The sequence below is a fragment of the Medicago truncatula genome, chromosome 4, assembly GCF_003473485.1.
Source record: "Medicago truncatula cultivar Jemalong A17 chromosome 4, MtrunA17r5.0-ANR, whole genome shotgun sequence".
Lineage (NCBI taxonomy): Eukaryota > Viridiplantae > Streptophyta > Magnoliopsida > Fabales > Fabaceae > Medicago > Medicago truncatula.
Window position 1 is genome coordinate 21,535,619 of NC_053045.1, and position 10,380 is coordinate 21,545,998.

General features: G+C 31.5%; 2 long non-coding RNA genes across 2 annotated transcripts; both read left to right on the forward strand.

Moving 5' to 3' along the window:
* Window positions 1–1,275: 1,275 nt before the first annotated feature.
* Window positions 1,276–3,048, forward strand: LOC120580244 (uncharacterized). Its single transcript, XR_005645947.1, has 3 exons — window positions 1,276–1,412; window positions 1,498–1,601; window positions 2,758–3,048. It is a non-coding gene; the product is annotated as an uncharacterized lncRNA (long non-coding RNA).
* A 4,757-nt stretch (window positions 3,049–7,805) lies between these two features.
* Window positions 7,806–9,564, forward strand: LOC120580243 (uncharacterized). Its single transcript, XR_005645946.1, has 3 exons — window positions 7,806–7,942; window positions 8,028–8,131; window positions 9,287–9,564. It is a non-coding gene; the product is annotated as an uncharacterized lncRNA (long non-coding RNA).
* The last annotated feature ends 816 nt before the right edge of the window (window positions 9,565–10,380 follow it).

Below are 10,380 nucleotides of genomic sequence, written 5' to 3' on the forward strand. Positions count from 1 at the left end.
CAACTGCTTTGGATGAAACATCAGTTGGAAGACTATCAGATAAATGCTAATAGTATTCCCATTATTGAAATCAAACACCACTTTATTAGAGATTATGTTCAAAAAGGAATTTTAGATATACAATTCATAGATACTGAACATCAATGGGCTGATATATTTACTAAACCTTTAACTGTGGAAAGATTTGACTTTATAAAGAAAAATTTGAACATGCACTTTGTGTCTGATTAAATTTGCTTGCTCCTGAACTAGAAGTTTGGTTCTGAAGTCTCTTCAGAAGCTATGGTCCATCAGAAGCTCTTAACTGAGATTCTGTGGAAAATGTGCTTCTGAAGATGACATCAGCACTTTAACTTCAGAAGCTGAATTCTTTGCTTCTGAACAAGTAATATTAATGAAAATGTTGGAAGTTACTCTTTAGTAACACCTGTCCCACTAACTTAGTAGTTACTCTGAAAAGCTTCTGACGTGGTTTTACTCTGAAACTCTCTTTCCCAATGTTTAATTCTCATTTCATGGTTTTTCAAGTGTTTATGCTATTTTTCTGTAACTCATTTGATTTTAAAACCCTAAAAATAGTGTAATACTACTTAAATGGTCTAAAACAGAAATTCATCGTACCGCAAGTTGTTCAATATATCACACTACAAAATTTGATTGAATATTGTGAGCTCAAATCTACTAGCTCATAATGTGAGTTGTGCCACATGATTACAGGATAATCTCAATGTAACTTCTTTTCCAAAAAACTGTGATTAAAATACCCCATATAGGCTTTGTTGATTTGCCAACAATCTCAACACTATGTTAAACCAATGAAAAACAAATTACGAAAAATATTTGGTTCTTTAAGGATATGAAAGCATAGACATATTATTAAATTCATGAATAAAAAATCTAAGAAATATATCAAATTAATCCTAAAATTAATTAATGACCAAAGAACACTAACATGATTAAAGAAAAAATCGTAAAAATATACATAACAGGAAGAATTGCCACGCACACACACGACATGTGTGTATACGTGTATTCATGTTTTTCAATGCTAGATAAGTAATAAAAAAATGATTAAATATTGAGAACTATGTTTTAACTATAATTACAAGCAACATTTTTATGTAAGGTCTATTATATGGGTTAAAGAGGCAAACATGATACAAAATTTACTTTAGTGGCATCTAATAACTATTCTAATTTATTGACGAATTTCATGCAACCGAATAGTTGTTAAAAACTATTTACTTGTTGTAAACATTGGACGAGGTTTTTACTATAAAAAGTGAGCAAACAATTCATCATTTGTTATATGCAAAGTGAAAACATAAATAAAAATATGGCTGGAATTCTCAAGTTTTTTTATATTGTGATCATTTATGTTTCTTTGTTTCTTTTTGTAGTTGAGTCTGAAAGTAAGCTCATTCTCATTTTTTAATCTTAGACACAATATTTCACCCATATTTGGTAATATTTCTTTATCCTTATTTTACATTTCAGGAGAATGTGTTACAGACGCCGATTGTCAGAAAAATTGCCATTTCCTCATGCAAATCATTTTATTTGCATGAACGGCCTTTGTGCTCTGGTATTCCACGATTAGGGTAAAAAATATTTCACAATTCGGCTAAACCTTTTTAATTTATTTTCTGATTATAATATTTTAACTGTTATAATTTGTCCTAAACATTCTTGTAATTCTCCGACTTTGCAATTTTTTTAATCGCAATAGAACAATGTTATATATATAGTTGAAAAATGAGTACAAGGGGGACTCTAACAATACAATAAATTTTATTTTAAATAGGGACTAAAACTCTAGAAAGATCGTAATAATGAGATGTAATTAAGTAAAACACACAAATAAACCACCATTCATCTCGACTCAATCATATCATACATCCTTAGTAAAGTTCCTTCAGTTCATTCCTAGCTATTTATGAATGCTAAACTAAATCCTGACAATGACACTGATAAATGTTGATGCCAAAAAGGCTCTTGCTAACAGTGAGAAAGTGGGATGTTTCTTCTCGTAGGTTATGAATGATATAAGTCTATAGTCCATAATTTGGGCCATAATAGACCACTATAGGGTCATCTAGCAATGTTCAAAATAATGATAATATCCTTTATAAAAGATGGGAAAAAAATAATCAACCTTGTGCATCCATACACAATATAGTGGCATAACATCAATTAATCCTTATTGGATTTTCCACCAATAATCTCAACAAGTTGTGGTAACTTGTCCCATCAAATGTTGAACCAGTCATTTTGGTTTAAACGATATATTCATCTTACCGTATTCATTCATATCCATAATCTTAGTCAATTTTCATATTCACAGTCCATGTTCATCATATTCATAGTTTCCCCAATAATTCTATTTATGATTCCTTGATGTTAGGGAATATTTATAAAGCTGAGAACTATGACTAGTCTTCTAACATTCTAACACTAGTGAGAGTGTGATGTTTTAAAATTCACCAATGCAATTCTTCTTTTACTTCCCTTATCCCTATTATAATTTCTTAAGTATGAGTTTTCGATATGGCATACATGTAGTAGATGAGTAGGAATGGTTAATTTGATATATGTGTCTCTTGTCTTATTATATGCACACCTCAAATGGTTTGCAATCATAAAAGTTTATTCGTGTGTTTCTTTCTGTGAATTTATATTGGTGTACCACTTTAATTGTTGTATAACATATCTGACCCCCTATTTTCTATGTGTTTCTTTTCTATTCATTATATGCAGGGTTTTCTCACGACAAGTCTAAGGAATAGTATCAAGGTGTTTGTGTACATGCGTAAATTGGATATTATACTCTCACCTATGTTATGTTGTTCTTAAAAGTTTGTTGGATTATTGTTTATGTTTAATTTGAGTACTAGGTTTTGATATTGTGACATCATGGCCTAGTTTAATACTATGTTCTTGAATTATTTTCTTGGATCTTGAGAAAATATTACATATTTTAGTTTATTATGAAGATGTTTGTAAAGCTCAAGGCTCTAAGACGTAAAAGTATTCTATTTTTAGTTTGGAGATTGAGTCCCAATCTTATTAAGCTTAAAAAAATCATAGCAATAATGTAAATGTTTTATAAAAATAGGTGTTAATATATTTACAAGGAATACATTAACAAATAAATAAAACTCCCTAGTTATAGGCCTCTGAATTTGATTCAAAACTCCAATGGATTCCATGTAGTCTAAGTGATGAAAAAATCCACATGTGTGTACAAAGTAGATTTAGCCAAAACACCACAAAGATCACAACTAGGAGACATATATAACAACCACTAATCATAAGATTATAACCAAAAAGGAGCTTTGGTGGAACCCCGTCATATGATGGTTTAACTATGTTTATTAGTCATTTAATATGCATTTAAAGACAAATTAGATTAGTTGCTCATGGTTTTGGGGATATTTTGTATTGTTTAGATTTAAGTTGTTGTAATTATATTTTTTCCCTAACAAGACAATTCCATATATGCTGAGTCTATTTATTATAAACCATGTAATTCGAAAAATCATTCACCTCCCGGAAGTTATGGAAGCAAGAGAATGATGATCAACGAAGAATTTGGAGGGTTTTCAAAACGATTCAAATTGGTTAAGTTCTTTTTTTTTAGTACAAATGGATCTGAAATACCTTAGGTAGATTAAAAATAAAATAGTACAAAAGGTTGGGGGAACATACAGACGAACATCAGTTCGTTGGAAGCAAGCTATCACACACCATTGTACAATTCAGCAATCCTGTGTACGGGTGCAAAACTAAATTGCGAAAAAGGTTTGTTACTGTCTGCAAGCATGAAACCTAATTTTTGAGAGTGGTGAGAGTGTAACACCCTAAACCCTGAATGCAATATATCATGCGATTATAAATCGATCTCTCAAAAAGGTTTAGATGTTACGTAAACATTTTTCTTCAAAACATGCATAATATGTTTTTTCATAAAACTCGCAGCGGAAAAAAACATAAAAAAATAAAATCTCAGAAACATAAACAAATATCAACAACCATATCACATGTCTCATAATACATCATCAAAATATCATAACTCAGACATAAATAACATCAAGTCTTAGCAAAATAAATAAAAGACATGAATCCCGACAATCCTAAATTAGAGCCTAATCTAGACTCCAAGAAAAACGCATAAACCAAGGTAGCATCCAAGATAGTCCTGACGCACTCACAAGAAAAAAACTCAAGCCTTCAATTCGCCTACGCCATTCAAACAAATGACGCAGCGGTCAACCAAATGACCACTAGGCGTTAGGTATTACTCAAATAATAAAATATAATCAAATAAATAGCATTCAACGATTTCAAATATCACATATCAACATGCTCATCATCCTAGAATACTAACATCATGTGAATTATCATCATAAATAAATCACCACATCATTAATAATTTAACCACATCAACTCAAGTGTACAAACATCATTAGTCAATTATATTTCAAGAACAGAACTCCATATTGTTGGAACAAAATGTGTTTAACATTACCCTTTGAATGTTTTGATGATAACAAGGTATTAAAAATTGTCAATTGGATATGATAATATTTGTTCAAGTGTACATGACCATAGACAAAAATTTGATATCTTTATTAGGTTCTGGAAGAACAAAAGAGAACAATGGAATCAACAAAAAGGAAGCTAAAAGCTTCTGAAGAAAAGTGCTCCTGAAGTGATGACGTCATCAGAAGCAAGTTCATCAAAAGCACCTCATCAGAAGCAGAAGATCACCAGAAGCTAAAGTTCATATGATGATGATACTTAAAGCTTCAAAAGGTTGTTCAATGGATTTAATCACGCCCAGTATTTCGGAAGACCAAGAGAGTGAAGCAACAACTATTTCAAATGAAGTCGAAGGCATTGGATGTTTGCTTTTTGAAGAGCGTTGACAAAGTACAATTGTACGAAGTGTACAAGCACTATCTCCACTACTCAGTTTGTGTCTCTACTATAGGACAAGAATAACAACTACGCCTGCAACAATGTTCCTTCATACTTGGAATGGATTTGAAATTGATCCTTCATATGACAATAACTATATCAGGAAAAAGATCATTGGTGATTGATCAAAGCTTCAAACGACTCTATTATGATGTGCTAGAAATTCATAACATCTCTTTCACACTTCTATATAAAGGAATGAAGACTTAGAGATTGGCAAGACTCTACAACAATTTGAAAGCGCCAAAACTCTGCTGAAAATGTTCTGCATCAAAAAGTTCACTTAGAATTTCTAATCAAAGTTCATATCTTAGAAATTCTAGAGTCTTAAGAGTCTGTATCTGATTTGTATTGTGAACACCACTGATTGTATATCAAGTGTTCAACCTCAAACAATATTCTTTGTAATTCTGTTTGAATAGAAGTCTCTTGCAGTTATGCTTGAGCATAAGAAGTCTCTTTATTGTGTTCAGGAGCATAGGAAATCTCTTGCAGTTGTGCTAGTGTAGTTTGAAGTCTCTTGCTAGTTTCAGCAGTGAGCAGGGGTAATCAGATATTACATTTTTAGTGAACTCTCCTTGGAAGTGCAAGGGGGACAGGACTGACTTTCGGTTTGTGGAAGGAACCTGTTGTTTACACTGAAATTTGGTAAATCTTAAGGACATATTGTGCCTATTTATCTTCTAGAAGTTTTGATATTTGTTCTTGGACAACTTGATGAAATGAAAGTTTTGTACAGGAACTATTGAGCAATATGAAAGTTTTGTAGATATACAGGTCACTGAAGACATTTTAGAACCTGATCAGAAATCTGAATCTGAAGTTCGTCTAGAAGCTCAACCCACTTCAGAAGTTGAACCAACCTCAGAAGCACAAAATGAAAATGCTTCTGAAGAAACTCAAGATGGCTCTCAACAAGTAATTCAATCCAAAAATACATTCAAGCACAAGTCCTCACATCCTAAGGATCAAATCATTGGAAACAAAGATAGTCCTAGAAGAACAAGATCATACTTCAGACAAGAAGAGTCTATGGTAGGATTATTATCAGTGATTGAACCGGCCACAATTGATGAAGCACTTTCAGATGATGGATGAATATTAGCTATGTAAGAAGAGCTCAATCAGTTTCAAAGAAATGATGTGTGGGATCTGGTCCCCAAACCTCAGCAGAAGAACATTATTGGAACAAAATGGGTATTCAGAAACAAGTTGAATGAACAAGGTGAAGTAACCAGAAACAAAGCTAGATTATTAGTTGGTTGGAACAACTAATCCTAGAGAATCTCATTTAACTACTGTTAAGAGAATCTTCAGGTATTTGAAAGGAACAACTAATCTTGGACTCCTCAATAGGAAATCCCTAGATTATTAGTTGGTTGGATTTTCTGATGCTGATTATGCTGGTGATAGGCTTTGAAAGAAAATCAACCAGTGGCAACTGCCAGTTCTTGGGAGAGAATTTGATATCCTGGGCTAGCAAAAGACAATCAATTATTGCTATGTCTACAGCAGAAGCAGAATACATTTTAGCTGCAAGTTGTTGTACATAACTGCTTTGGATGAAACATCAGTTGGAAGACTATCAGATAAATGCTAATAGTATTCCCATTATTGAAATCAAACACCACTTTATTAGAGATTATGTTCAAAAAGGAATTTTAGATATACAATTCATTGATATTGAACATCAATGGGCTGATATATTTACTAAACCTTTAACTGTGGAAAGATTTGATTTTATAAAGAAAAATTTGAACATGCACTTTGTGTCTGATTAAATTTGCTTGCTCCTGAACTAGAAGTTTGGTTCTGAAGTCTTTTCAGAAGCTATGGTCCATCAGAAGCTCTTAACTGAGATTCTGTGGAAAATGTGCTTCTGAAGATGACATCAGCACTTTAACTTCAGAAGCTGAATTCTTTGCTTCTGAACAAGTAGTATTAATGAAAATGTTGGAAGTTACTCTTTAGTAACACCTGTCCCACTAACTTAGTAGTTACTCTGAAAAGCTTCTGACGTGGTTTTACTCTGAAACTCTCTTTCCCAATGTTTAATTCTCATTTCATGGTTTTTCAAGTGTGTATGCTATTTTTCTGTAACTCATTTGATTTTAAAACCCTAAAAATAGTGTAATACTACTTAAATGGTCTAAAACAGAAATTCATCGTACCGCAAGTTGTTCAATATATCACACTACAAAATTTGATTGAATATTGTGAGCTCAAATCTACTAGCTCATAATGTGAGTTGTGCCACATGACTACAGGATAATCTCAACGTAACTTCTTTTCCAAAAAACTGTGATTAAAATACCCCATATAGGCTTTGTTGATTTGCCAACAATCTCAACACTATGTTAAACCAATGAAAAACAAATTACGAAAAATATTTGGTTCTTTAAGGATATGAAAGCATAGACATATTATTAAATTCATGAATAAAAAATCTAAGAAATATATCAAATTAATCCTAAAATTAATTAATGACCAAAGAACACTAACATGATTAAAGAAAAAATCGTAAAAATATACATAACAGGAAGAATTGCCACACACACACACGACATGTGTGTATACGTGTATTCATGTTTTTCAATGCTAGATAAGTAATAAAAAAATGATTAAATATTGAGAACTATGTTTTAACTATAATTACAAGCAACATTTTTATGTAAGGTCTATTATATGGGTTAAAGAGGCAAACATGATACAAAATTTACTTTAGTGGCATCTAATAACTATTCTAATTTATTGACGAATTTCATGCAACCGAACAGTTGTTAAAAACTATTTACTTGTTGTAAACATTGGACGAGGTTTTTACTATAAAAAGTGAGCAAACAATTCATCATTTGTTATATGCAAAGTGAAAACATAAATAAAAATATGGCTGGAATTCTCAAGTTTTTTTATATTGTGATCATTTATGTTTCTTTGTTTCTTTTTGTAGTTGAGTCTGAAAGTAAGCTCATTCTCATTTTTTAATCTTAGACACAATATTTCATCCATATTTGGTAATATTTCTTTATCCTTATTTTACGTTTCAGGAGAATGTGTTACAGACGCCGATTGTCAGAAAAATTGCCATTTCCTCATGCAAATCATTTTATTTGCATGAACGGCCTTTGTGCTCTGGTATTCCACGATTAGGGTAAAAAATATTTCTCAATTCGGCTAAACCTTTTTAATTTATTTTCTGATTATAATATTTTAACTGTTATAATTTGTCCTAAACATTCTTGTAATTCTCCGACTTTGCAATTTTTTTAATCGCAATAGAACAATGTTATATATATAGTTGAAAAATGAGTACAAGGGGGACTCTAACAATACAATAAATTTCATTTTAAATAGGGATTAAAACTCTAGAAAGATCGTAATAATGAGATGTAATTAAGTAAAACACACAAATAAACCACCATTCATCTCGACTCAATCATATCATACATCCTTAGTAAAGTTCCTTCAGTTCATTCCTAGCTATTTATGAATGCTAAACTAAATCCTGACAATGACACTGATAAATGTTGATGCCAAAAAGGCTCTTGCTAACAGTGAGAAAGTGGGATGTTTCTTCTCGTAGGTTATGAATGATATAAGTCTATAGTCCATAATTTGGGCCATAATAGACCACTATAGGGTCATCTAGCAATGTTCAAAATAATGATAATATCCTTTATAAAAGATGGGAAAAAAATAATCAACCTTGTGCATCCATACACAATATAGTGGCATAACATCGATTAATCCTTATTGGATTTTCCACCAATAATCTCAACAAGTTGTGGTAACTTGTCCCATCAAATGTTGAACCAGTCATTTTGGTTTAAACGATATATTCATCTTACCGTATTCATTCATATCCATAATCTTAGTCAATTTTCATATTCACAGTCCATGTTCATCATATTCATAGTTTCCCCAATAATTCTATTTATGATTCCTTGATGTTAGGGAATATTTATAAAGCTGAGAACTATGACTAGTCGTCTAACATTCTAACACTAGTGAGAGTGTGATGTTTTGAAATTCACCGATGCAATTCTTCTTTTACTTCCCTTATCCTTATTATAATTTCTTAAGTATGAGTTTTCGATATGGAATACATGTAGTAGACGAGTAGGAATGGTTTATTTGATATATGTGTCTCTTGTCTTATTATATGCACACCTCAAATGGTTTGCAATCATAAAAGTTTATTCATGTGTTTCAAACTGTGAATTTATATTGGTGTACCACTTTAATTGTTGTATAACATATCTGACCCCTATTTTCTATGTGTTTCTTTTCTATTCATTATATGCAGGGTTTTCTCACGACAAGTCTAAGGAGTAGTATCAAGGTGTTTGTGTACATGCGTAAATTGGATATTATACTCTCACCTATGTTATGTTGTTCTTTAAAGTTTGTTGGATTATTGTTTATGTTTAATTTGAGTACTAGGTTTTGATATTGTGACATCATGGCCTAGTTTAACACTATGTTCTTGGATCTCGAGAAAATATTACATATTTTATTTTATTATGAAGATGTTTGTAAAGCTCAAGGCTCTAAGACGTAAAAGTATTCTATTTTTAGTTTGGAGATTGAGTCCCAATCTTATTAAACTTAAAAAAAATCATAGCAATAATGTAAATGTTTTATAAAAATAGGTGTTAATATATTTACAAAGAATACATTAACAAATAAATAAAACTCCCTAGTTATAGGCCTCTGAATTTGATTCAAAACTCCAATGGATTCCATGTAGTCTAAGTGATGAAAAAATCCACATGTGTGTACAAAGTAGATTTAGCCAAAACACCACAAAGATCACAACTAGGAGACATATATAACAACCACTAATCATAAGATTATAACCAAAAAGGAGCTTTGGTGGAACCCCGTCATATGATGCTTTAACTATGTTTATTAGTCATTTAATATGCATTTAAAGACAAATTAGATTAGTTGCTCATGGTTTTGGGGATATTTTGTATTGTTTAGATTTAAGTTGTTGTAATTATATTTTTTCCCTAACAAGACAACTCCATATATGCTGAGTCTATTTATTATAAACCATGTAATTCGAAAAATCATTCACCTCCTGGAAGTTATGGAAGCAAGAGAATGATGATCAACGAAGAATTTGGAGGGTTTTCAAAACTATTCAAATTGGTTAAGTTCTTTTTTTTAGTACAAATGGATCTGAAATACCTTAGGTAGATTAAAAATAAAATAGTATAAAATGTTAGGGGAACATAAAGACGAACATCAGTTCGTTGGAAGCAAGCTATCACACACCATTGTACAATTCAGCAATCCTGTGTACGGGTGCAAAACTAAATTGCGAAAAAAGGTTTGTGACTGTCTGCAAGCATGAAACCTAAATTTTGAGAGCGGTGAGAGTGTAACACCCTA